Source organism: Choloepus didactylus, chromosome 12 (genome assembly GCF_015220235.1).
Source record: "Choloepus didactylus isolate mChoDid1 chromosome 12, mChoDid1.pri, whole genome shotgun sequence".
NCBI classification, from domain to species: domain Eukaryota; kingdom Metazoa; phylum Chordata; class Mammalia; order Pilosa; family Megalonychidae; genus Choloepus; species Choloepus didactylus.
Genome location: NC_051318.1, coordinates 72,814,800 through 72,827,490, shown reverse-complemented (window position 1 = coordinate 72,827,490; position 12,691 = coordinate 72,814,800). Strand labels below are relative to the sequence as shown.

The following is a 12,691-nucleotide window of genomic DNA, read 5'->3' as shown; positions in this document are numbered from 1 at the left end:
AAGCTATGATTTAAGCTTCAAGAGAAGAGTTATAACTCAGACAGAATTACAATTGGCCTAGAACATATTTTAATTTGTAATTATCTAACAACAATGAATTTTGAATTAGCCAGGAAAAAAGTTCTGTGTGATGGTTATATGCTTTAAAATACAGAAATAATGTAAAATTCTGATGACTTAGCTATCCTAATGCAAAGTATTAGGAAAAAGCTCATAGGGCTGGGCAAACAAAAGATAAAATTATGTAAAATACTGAAGAAAAGTATAAATTGTACATCATCCAGATAGACTTTTAGGGAGTATAAATTTGATGTGAGTCTGTTTACAGCAGTACCTCTCAATATAAGAAGTACAAATAAGTATAGTTGGATGGAGGCCTTATCTGTACACTGAACATAATTTGACTAAACTCACTATGAAGGAAAAGCAAGATGCAATCAACCCAACAGTGTTCTATGTTCTAGAAGACACAAAAAATAGAACAGAACTTAGTTAACTAGAAGTCTGGACATGAATCATTATGAGCAATCTCATGTCCTGGTTAATTCAGAGATCAGTGCATTACACTTTTAATAGAATGAATTAAAGAATGAATGAATGAGAGGAAACAGAAGGAGGGAAGGACAGAAGATTTAAAATATTCTATCAAATGCTTTCTGCTTCTGAATTTAATAATTGATGGTTCAGAAATTTTCAGAATGCAGTGCTACTGAAATATGCTACATCAGAAGAGAAAACTGAATCTACATTGATACCAGTGATATAGAGAACTTTCCGAAAACATCACAATTTTCTTCTGTTTTCTGTGATTTTCCTTTTTCCTAAAACCAAATGTAGAAAAGAAATTCCTGTGAACTGAGGATTTTACATTGTTTTATTCTAGATACATATGCTTTTCCTGTCATTTGTTTTTTGAACCTTTTCTCATTTTACCTATTTTGTCTGTTGTGATGCAAAAACACCTTAATTTTCTGTAAATTTTAGGGAAATGATTAACCAACTTCAAAAAAAATTGAGCAAGGCGATGACGGCAAGAATAAGAGAAGTTTAACAATAGTTATTTATTGTAATGGTTAAGACTACGTTTTATAAAACTGTTTATTTAGAAAGTGAAACAAATGCATCGATATGATAATTTAACGTGAGTGAGGAAAAATAAAAATGAAGATAGAAAAAGAAAACATTTTAATGCAGTTTCTTGTAACAACCACAAGAGCTACAGCAGAGCCGCAAGAAAAGATACTATTTCAAGAACACAGTAGAGAGAACTAAGATGGCGGCTAGGTGAGACAGGGCAAAAAAATCACCTCTGTGAAAAATACTAGATAAAAAAACCAGAAAGTGACCCAGAACACCACTTCCAGCGATGCACCAGCCGGACAAGGTCTGCTAAATCCACAGGGAACGTGCATTTGGTGAAACCAGGAGCCTGCATTCTGAAATGAGTGAGTCAGCTGAAAGTCCCGCAGCTGTGTTGCAGTGTGGGGAAACGGTGGGCTGGCGTTTGGAGACGGACTAGTTCTTTTAAAAAAAAAGCCTGGGAGCGGCTGCAGATACGACAGGGAGAGCCGTGCAGTGAAGCACGGCGGGAGCGGGCTGGGCTAACACCTCAGTGTCTGGAGTGGAGGATACCCCTTCCCACATCCACTGCTGATTGTCTCGAGACCAGAGAAGAAGAGGGGAGCCAAAAGGAGAAAAAACCCGCATTCCTTGCAGGCATCTCCCCAGTGGGCAGGAGACACTCATGCCCAGGGCCAGACCCACAACCCAGAGGTGCGCCAAGAAAACCAGCATGACAGGGAGTCCTTCCCACAGCACTACACACAAGCCACAATATCGGCTGTGGACAGTGGCCTTTAATACATCCACAGCTGATTGTCCTGGAGCTGGGAGGGTGGAGCTGTGTGAAAAGGGGGAAGTTAACGCTTCCCATTCAACCATCTTTGAAGCGGGCTGGGAGCGCCCCTGCACGGCCCAGAGACCCAGGGCTTCCCTGGTGGGCCGGCGCACACTAGTGACGTGGTGCAGCCCTCCCTCAGCAGAGGTCCTGGAAGAGCACAGCTGGGAAGGGGGAACTGCTCGGAAATCCCAGGGAACCTACACCAATACCAAAGACTTGTGGGTCAGTGGCAGAGAACAGCCTTAAATCTCCGGGAACACCTGGGAAGTTTGATTATTAAAGCTACCCTGCTAGCCTAACCACCCAGACACACACCCCACATTCAGGGCAGACAGCACCAGCAACACACCCAAACCTGGTGCACCAATTGGACCCCACAAGAATCACTCCCACACACCACAAAGACAAAGTGGGGGAGAACTGACTTGAGGGGAATAGGTGACTCACGGATGCCATTTCCTGGTTAGTTAAGGAAAGTGTATGCCAACAAGCTGAAGTTCTGTCAAATTAGGGATCAAGTAAAGCAAATGCCAAGAGGCCAAAAACAACAGAAAATCTTAAAGCATATGATAAAACCAGACAATATGGAGAACTCAAACCAAAACACCCAAATCAAAAGATCAGAAGGCACACAGTACTTGGCACAATTAATCAAAGAATTACAGACAGGCAACAAGAGCATGGCTCAGGATATAAAGGACATGAAGAAGACCCTAGAAGAGCATAAAGAAGAAATTGTAAGAGTAAATAAAAAAATAGAAGATCTTATGGAAATTAAAGAAACCGTAGACCAAATCAAAAAGACTCTGGATACTCATAATACAAGATTAGAGGAAACTAAACAACGACTCAGCCTCCTTGAGGACCACAGAACAGAAAATGAAAGAACAAAAGAAAGAATGGGGAAAAAAATACAAAAAATCGAAATGGATCTCAGGGATACGATAGATAAAATAAAACATCCAAATTTAAGACTCATTGGTGCCCCAGAACGGGAAGAGAAGGGTAAAGGTCTACAAAGAGTATTCAAAGAAATTGTTGGGGAAAACTTCCCAAACCTTTTACACAATATAAATACACAAAGCATAAATGCCCAGCGAACTACAAATAGAATAAATCAAAATAAACCCACTCCAAGACATATTCTGATCAGACTCTCAAATACTGAAGAGAAGGAACAAGTTCTGAAAGCAGCAAGAGAAAAGCAGTTCACCACATACAAAGGAAACAACATAAGACTAAGTTGTGACTACTCAGCAGCCACCATGGAGGCGAGAAGGCAGTGGCATGACATATTTAAAATTCTGAGAGAGAAAAATTTCCAACCAAGAATACTTTATCCAGCAAAACTCTCCTTCAAATTTGAGGGAGAGCTTAAATTTTTCACAAACAAATGCTGAGAGATTTTGCTAATAAAAGACCTGCCCTAGTTCAGATACTAACGAGAGCCCTACTGACAGAGAAACAAAGAAAAGAGAGAGAGATAAAAAATGTTAACAGACATATATAGAATATTACATCCCGGGTCACCAGGACACACATTCTTCTCTAGTGATCACGGATCTTTCTCCAGAATGGACTGTATGCTGGGGCATAAAAACAAGTCTCAATAAATTAAAAAAAAAAATGAATTTCTTCAAAACACATTCTCTGACCACAATGGAATACAAATAGAAGTGAATAACCATCAGAGAGTTGGAGAATTCACAAATACCTGAAGGATGAAAATGAGGGGGAGATAAAAACATTCCCTGATAATCAAAAGCTGAGGGACTTCATCACCAGTAATCAGTCCTATAAGAAATGCTAAAGGGAGTTGAGCAGGCTGAAAGGAAGGGACACTAAACAGTTGACTGAAACTACATGAAGAAATAAAGATTTCCAGTACAGATCACATGGTAAATATAAATACCAATACTACTGCATTTTTGATTTATAACTCCACTTTTTACTTCCTACAGCATCTAAAATACATAAACTGTAATGAGAAATCAGTGGTTTTGGACTCAATGTAAAATATGTAATTTTTGACAAGAACTACATAAAGGTGGGGGAATGAAGGAGTATAGGAACATAGTTTATGTGTCATATTGAAGTTAAGTGGGTATCAAAGAAAAACAAGATTGTTATAGATTCAAGATGTTAAATTTCAGCCCCACAGTAAACACAAAGAAAGTATCAGAGAATATGACCATAGAGATGAAAAGTAGGTAGAGGTTCCGAGAAGTGGGGGAAGGGGCAATGGGGAGTTAAGAAATGAGTGTAGGGTTTCTGTTTGGGGTGAAGGGAAACTTCTAGAAATGGATGGTAGAAAGGTGATGGCATTGCAACATTCTAAATGTGATTAATCCCACTAATGGAATGCTAGGGAGGGGGTAGAATGGGAAAATTTAGGCTATATATATGTTTCCACAATTGAAAAAAAAAAGTCTAAATAGATGACAATTAAATGCCAAGGATGATCCTGGATGGGATCTGAGGCTGGAGGAGAGGAGGCTCAAAGGGACACACATAGGTCACACACACACACACACAAAAAAAAGGAAATATAGAACGTAAGCTTTGTATCAATGTTGAATTTCTTGAACTTCTTAGCTGCACTTAATGAGATTGCATAAAAGAATGTTCTTGTTCATGGGAAAGGTATATGTGAATTATACTGTTTGTTCAAAGATATGTACAGCTTGCTCTCATATGTTCAGGGGACAGAGCAATAGACGATGGATGATAGGGAGGGAGGGAGGGAAAGAAAGAAATGGTGGTGTGACAGGATGTTAAAGGTGGTGGAGCAGGGTATCGGGGGAGGGGGGTCGGGGTATGATGGAGTTCTATGTATGGGGTTTGTACTGTTTTTGCAACTGTTCCTGTAAGACTGAATTTATTTCAAAAAAAAAAAAAAAAAAAACAGTAGACCACGAATCCTCAAATCTACACCAGTGGTTCTGAGATTTTAACTAAATTTGGAAGTATTTATTAAAAGCTGTTATAACAGCATGGCGCAATTTGCTGTCTTATCAGATGCAATTATGTGCACACAAAGATTCTATAAAGACCCATGGTTGAAGATCATCTTACTCCAAGAATTTCTTTCTGACATTGGAAAAGGTAATTTTAATGGTGGCTTATTAACCAGAGTTAGATTTGCAAGTATTGCAACAGAAAGGAATTAAAATGAGACCCCTGGGAGGCATGGCATATAATAAAATCAAAATATGAATTCGTAAAAACAAGTTCAGTGAAAGAGGGCACACAATTGAATGCCTAAGATGTGTATTCCTCCCCTAGAAAGTGGCTTTGATCTAGATACAGTGTTCTAAAATTATGAATAAAGATGATACTGTGTTTTTAAGGGAAAGTGCTTTATGATAGAGTCTGTATTATTCTGTACATATAAAAAAATAGTTTCTACCACTGAAAAACCATTAAAATACATGATGTTTTATCTTTTAAGAGAAAAACAATTAACAATAGTTTATAAGACTAGAGAAATTATTGTATTATCACCCAAAAGCATTAGTAAATAGCCCAATTGTAAACAGCCATGGCTAAAATTTTTTAGCAGCAAAGAGGAAAGTGTTTTGGTTTTGCTTTGTTTTTAATTCTAAAGTTGCTTCAGAAAACAAGGAGAAAGTATACTCTTCCCAAGTTTGAATTAGATTTGTATTTTGTTATATTATTTACATAATTTTCTTCTAGATGGCACAAAAGTCATCTACACATCAGTATAGTATGCATCAGGATTTGGAATATGGAGAAGTTAAAATTAATACTATATTTAAAGTATTTTAATAAGTTTTTATCAGAGTTTTATTCAGGGATAATGGTGTTTGGGGCAACAGATGGTATGACATTAGTGAAGCAATTATGTTTTTTTGATGTACCATACCATAGAACTGCACAAAATATCTATTTGTAAATTGGACTTTTCTAAATTTAAGCTAATTTGGAAGTGATACATCAAGGCCAAAGATTTTGTGAAGTCAGAAGAACATGGCCAACAGATGTGTGATGTGAGAGAAAAGAAGCAACATGACCATAATATTCTTAGGAAAACAGTATTTAGTAAGCCACATCATTTTGATCATCATCTTCTGACTCATGGGCAAGGAACAATAAACATCAGAACATGGTCCTCTGGAAAAGCATCCAAATAGATATTTTATATGAAAGAAATGAGAAACTACCACTCCAATTCCTTATTTTAAGGCTAAATAAAACTCTTAGGGAAAAAGATACTGATGATATAAAAGCACAGATTGCAGTTGGTTAAAGCAGCCAAAACTCAGGTGGCAATAGTTTATTATGAACTAAATAAACAATGTCACTTTGATGGCAAAACTATTCAGAAACAAAGAATGCAGGGTATTTGCACCAGAGAGAAAATATGTTCATTTTTGTTATTAATGCCATAAATTAGAATAAATTTATGAACGGTCATTGATAAGCACATTTCTAAATGAGTATACTAGCATCTAGGAATTACTGGTTTTCTGAGTAAAAATTAATAAATATTAACTCAGAACTCTTTAACAATCTTCTCTTAATGTAAGAACACCATTGTTAATTCACTTAAGACAAAAAACTGATCTTTCAAGGTAAAAGTAAAATTTGGCACAACCATATAGCAAAACAAGATTTAAAATAATGCATTGGATTTGATAGCATATTAAATGTGCAAGGCCATACACAGTGCTAATAAACATTTAAAAATAATTGTTTTAATTAATGCAATCATGTACCAATGATATGCAACAAATTACTACAAAGTAAGAATACACTGTATTCCCGTGAGGCAAAAGAAGTTCACCTTGCTTTGATCCAATGTTTAAGGTATCTAGGAAATGTAAAACTTAATCCCATGATTAATATAAAATGATTAATATTGCATACCCATGTGTTCAGACAGGAGAAAAACTGTTAAATTAAGTCTTTGTTAAATTTATCTATTTGCTGTCTCATTTTCCAACAAACAATTCTTTAACAAATACATTAACAAATTAAACATTATCAATTTTCTTCTAGGAAACTTACTGAGACTAAAAATAAAATCCAGAAATTGAAATATGATGGTTGTGTATGTGCATGATTACAAATTTACATATATGCATATACATAAAATATATAGGTATACAGATTATGTATATACACACATCCATACATATGTGCATTTGGGATGGATACATTAACTTTCATTTGTTCTATGTGTCACACATTTTGCCAGGTATTGGTTATTAGCAATCTTTCTTTGGGGAATTTTACACATGACTATATTAATTAAACAACAGTACAAATTTTGTAGAAATAACATTCTCCATCATGGAATCATTGTTTAAAATGGTTAAAAATCAACAGCAATATTTGAAATCCATGTGATCTAACTCATATACACTGGTTAAAAGTTAATTACCTTACCAGAGAAAAAAAAATTTTCCTTTGTTTCATTTTTTCCCAAGCAAATTATTTTATAAAGCTCAATAATAATGGAACACATCAAAATGTATAGGTAAAGTTTGTTTGTACTGTGGCTAAACACAGCTATGCAAAAGAGAAACTAAAGAATTTTCTGGTTATATTTTCTTAGTTATCTTTATAATAAATGGAAGACCTAATGTAGAGATAGATAGAAACAATAAACAAGTTGAGAGAAAATTGTTCAAATACTGTAATGATTCATATTCAAGATTATGCTCAAGAAATTAATATATTTATCGTTTTAAAACTAAATGAAGTTTTGAGCCAGAAAGGTTAAAAATGGCTCAGGGAACAACCATGCTAAGTAATGCTTTAGGACCTTGATTTATGCAACAAGTTCAGTTTAATAATGAGCAAAACTGCTAATCAGTGCCCACAGATATTAGATAATAAATTCAACAGGGCCAAATGGATATTTGCAGCATAGCAACGACAGGCTTAATGATTTAATTAACCTAAACATGCAAAATTTTGTGCTTTCTTAAATTTGTTTAGCACATGACACATTAATGGAGATTAAACAACTAGGGGGTTTATTCATAAATTTAAAATGTGTTTTAGGGGAAAAGGGACAATTACCGGATCTTATATAAATGCCTCATAAGAACCATATCAGGAACTTAAGAGAATGAGTTCATATATTTGGTTTTGTAATTATTTACCTTATATTGCTAAATTGAAATAGCTTTGATTAGTACAGTACATCTACAAAACTGCTCTAAAGGAAAGACAGTGATAATCAAAGTAGCAAATAATTAGGAGAATGCTAGCTTTCCTTAGAGCTGTCCTTGTAACAATTACTTGGAGTGAACAATTAAAAACTATGTAATTTATTTTTCTCATATCAAATTGAATATTTAGAGTAGTGTATTTGGCAAAACTAGCTTTTTGGATATCTAAAAATATTCTAATTCTTGTTATTTTAATAGGCAGAATATATATGCATGTTATTTTCAGCTACTATTATGTCCACTTAATTGTCCATAATGTAAAGTGAGTTCTATATTTCACTACTTGATATAACTATGAAATACAGTTGTATAGGCATCCCTTAAAATTTGGGGAGATAAGACTCTGGAGAATTCAGTATGCATTTGTTTTAATTCAGGACTGCCTGGATATAAAAAAGAAAAAAACAGAAGTGCTTAAAACCCCTATTCTAGTAAACACTTAGGATATCCATAAGTGATTACTTTTATAGTGTTTGACAAATATTAGGAGTTATTGTTTGAAATATTAATATTGTTTATATTTTCAACTCCTTGTATTTTTTGAAAAATATTGATATGTATTTTATATCATTACTTTACAGTTTTCTAAGCCATACACTATCATATTAATATGTGAATGATGTGAATACTTTCAATTGAGACTCTATTTACCAAAGAGGAGACGTGTCAGAACCAAACTTTAAGTACTTCATAATTTCTCTATGACTGTTCTTGTCCCTAAAGTTTTATTAAAGGAGGATTCCAGGCCTGGTTTTCAATTTCAGTTTTTAATAATGATATACCTCCTGATCAATATGATGTTATGCTTGCAAATGCTTCACTACTTCATTTACAGCACTTTTCAAATTGTGACCATATCTCATTCATATTTCCCTTCCCATTCATTTATAAGTCATCAGTAAATGAATGAATCGAATATGTATTTCAGAAATGACATTAAACTGCTCTCTTGCATCTAACTACTTCAATGAGTTTACTAGACCAAGAGACCTAAAAAGAGTTATTAAATATACTGTACAGTCTCTCAAAGTGCTTTGAATTCTGGAACATTCAATATCATGTGTAAAGATTCATGATCAGAACCATAGTTTTAAGATTTATGGTGAGACAACTCAAAGATAAAATATTTTTGTACCAGAGAGGTTAGTGGAAGATTGTCTAACACTAGATACTATCAATTTTCTATTATTTTTTTCTAGAAAACAAAATAAACCACGTTTTAATCTGTTGGTATTATTTCCAGTGACTGGTTTTCTTAAGCTTCTAATAAATGGACAAAAGATAAATACAAACTAAAAGCACTTCAAGCAATTCTGTAATTACACATTTTCTTTTAACATTTCATGTAAGTGCATGATAAGATACTTAATTGCCCTATACTAGCAATTAGGAATTGGGCCTGCTACATATTCTACACAGGCAGAGTATTATACTGTCATATCTGTTTTGTGCTTCACATTTTATGAACAGTAATTATGGATATCAGTACCATGGTTGGCAAAAGATTTTATGCCTGAAATTCAAGAAAACAAATATATAATAACATTTTGGACAAAAATTTAAAGTTTTTTTTTTTTTTTCCACAGGAAGCTAACTTTATCTCATGTTACAAATTTTTTAACCTAGATTTATGCACTTAAAAATGAAAATACTTAGGAAACAATCTAACTCAAGAACAATTAACCTTAAGATGTTTTTTTCATGTTTCTTTTCTTAATTACTGTAAAATACACATCAAGAGAGAGACAGAGTCCGACAGAGAAGAGAGCAAGGGAGAGAGGGGGGCAAACTATAAAATTACATTTCTACTGGTTTTTATAAGTGAAATCTTTCCTAGGGCCACACCTGGGGTTCATTTGTCCACTTATATGAAGTCATATTCCTGGGAAAATATTGCCTTATATATGAAGTGTCTTTTTAACTCAGGTTACAATATTTTATATATATATAGCAGGAATGTCACCCTGAAGATCATATTCTTTAGAAGTTAACTCTTGGCTAGAGCTGAGGAATTCTGCATTTTATTCCTAGTTTTGAGAGAAAGTATTTTGAGACATATCTCTTAAAAAAGATATTGGTGCCTTCTCTTCACTTTTTAAAGATAGGTACTTAACTGTTTTAAAATGCCCTCCATAGATCTTTGCACCTTTTTAAAGTTGTTTTTCTTTTTTTTAATTAGGCATATTAGTCAGGGTTCTCCAGGGAAATGGAGCCAACAGGATATACATACACACACACACATACACATATGTATTATGTAAATATTATGAAATATTATGAGGCTTATTATAGGAATTGGCTCATGCAACTATGGGGATAAGCAAGTAAAATTCCACAGGGCAGACCTCAAGTGGGGAACTCCATTGAAGGTTTTCCATGAATTTCCCAGGAGATTGCTGAAATTATCAGTTCTCCCTTTAAGGCTTTCATCTGATTGGATTGGAATTCTCTCACTGTTGAAGGCAATCTCCTTGGTTGATTGTAAATGTACTCAGCCATTGATACAATCAACTTACCAATGATTTAAATCTATGAACTATCCTCACTGTAACAAGGTGGCCAGTTCTTCCATGACCAAACAAGTGGACACCATAACCTAGCCAAGTTAACATATTAAGCATCAAATGAGGTCCATTATCTTTTTACATGTCATATCTTATTTTTTCTCCTCTCTTTTTACCTTTACTGATAATCTTTATTTCTACACTCTTTTCAGAACCTCTCTTTCCTGTCTTTTCCTAGCTGTCTGTAGTGCTCCCTTTAGAATTTCTTATAGAGCAGGTCTCTTGCTCACAAACTCTCTCAGTGTATGTTTGTCTGAATATATTTTAAACTCTCCCTCCTTTTTGAAGGACTGTTTGCCAAATACAGAATTCTTGGTTGGCAGTTTTTCTCTTGCAGTGTCTTAAATATGTCATACCACTGCCTTCTCACCTCCATGGTTTCTGCTGAGAAATCCACACATAGATTACCAAGCTTCCCTTTTATGTGATGGATTGCTTTTTTCTTGCTGCTTTCAGATTCTCTTTGTCTTTGACATTTGAAAATCTGATTAGTGTCTTAGAGTAGGTCTAGTCTGTTTGGGGTATGCTGCACTTCTCAGATCTGTAATTTTATGTCTTTCATAAGAGTTGGGAAATTTTTAGTGATTATTTCTTCCATTATTGTTTCTGCCCCGTTCCCCTTCTCTTCTCCTTCTGGGACACCCATGCCACATATATTCATGTGCTTCATGTTGTCATTCAATTCCCTGAGACCCTGTTCGTATTTTTCCATTATTTTCCCTACCTGTTCTTTTGTGTGTAGGATTTCAGACATTATGTCCTCTAGTTCACTAATCCTTTCTTCTGCCTCTTCAAATCTGCTATTGTATGTCTCAATTGTGTTTTTCATTTCTTCTATTGTGCCTTTCATTCCCTTAAGTTCTGGCATTTGTTTTTGCAAGCTTTTGAGTTCTTCTGTATGGTCTTTATTTATTTCCTTCACCTCTTTCGCCACATTTTCCTTCAACTCATTGATTTGATTTAGAAGATTTGTTTGAACATCTTCAATTAGTTGTTTCAGTTCCTGTATCTCATTTGGAGTGTTAGTTTGTTCCTTTGACTGAGCTATATCTTCATGCTCCCTGGTATCTCGTAATTTTTTGTTGTTGTTGATGTCTTGGCATCTGATTTCCCTGATTTGTTTATAGGAGGTGATTTTCTCTCTTTTCCCTTGGAATTTATTGTTGGTAGGCTTTATTTTCTATCCGTTCTTTGACATTCAGTTCAACTTATTCTATACCTTGAGCACAGCTTCTGTTTAACTGATCAGAATTTTTCAGTTCTTGTTTTTCTCGTTCTAGCCCTGACTCTATGAGAGCTTTATTGTTTGTTTGTTTGTTTTGAGGAGAGTCTACCCAGACAGGATCTATACCAAACAGATTTTCCCAGACAAGAGAAGCCCAGGAGTAAGGAAGAGAGTGTAACCAGTATCAAGTTCCCTGGGCATGAGACCCAGCAGGTTGCCAGTCTTTCCTGTGAAGTCACTTGATTCTGTTCTTTTTCTATCCTGCCCAGCAGGTGATGCTTGTCAGCCCACAGCTCCCCACTGGCATAAATTGGTACAGTGCCTTTAATTCTCAGCAAACCCTGTACCTGCCAGGGGCACAGTTGAGACAGAGGCTGAGGCTGAGACATGGATTAATCTGTTTCTGTTGTTCAGCTCCTGGGGCCTGAATTCTCTGAATAAGAACTGCTACTTGTGCTGGGCCCCTCCCACCTTTCTTGGGGAAGATAAGCCCTTCAGAGAAGCATCTCCCTCACCTGACTAGTTACTTTGTCTCTCAGATATTCCTTAACTATGCCCTTGTTGAAAAAGCCTGCTGCTTTTTTTATGCTAAAAAGTAGAAACAAAAAAAAAATTCATTTTCAGAGCTGGTCCCCAGCTCTCCAGTTCACCAGTCAAGAACTGGAGTTGGTACCAGGTTCTATGTGCCCTTTTTCTTGGGTCACAACCTGTCTCTAGTATTCTGTACTCAGCTGATTCCAGATGCCTGTTTTTTGTGTGTATGTGTGTGTGTTTTGGGTTTTTGTTTTTAATTAGCTCC

General features: G+C 35.3%; 1 protein-coding gene across 8 annotated transcripts in view; it reads right to left on the bottom strand.

The window, feature by feature from the left end:
• The window catches only part of PCDH9 (protocadherin 9), a 1,016,093-nt gene that overhangs the window by 375,407 nt on the left and 627,995 nt on the right, over positions 1-12,691 (bottom strand). The window lies entirely within an intron of this gene.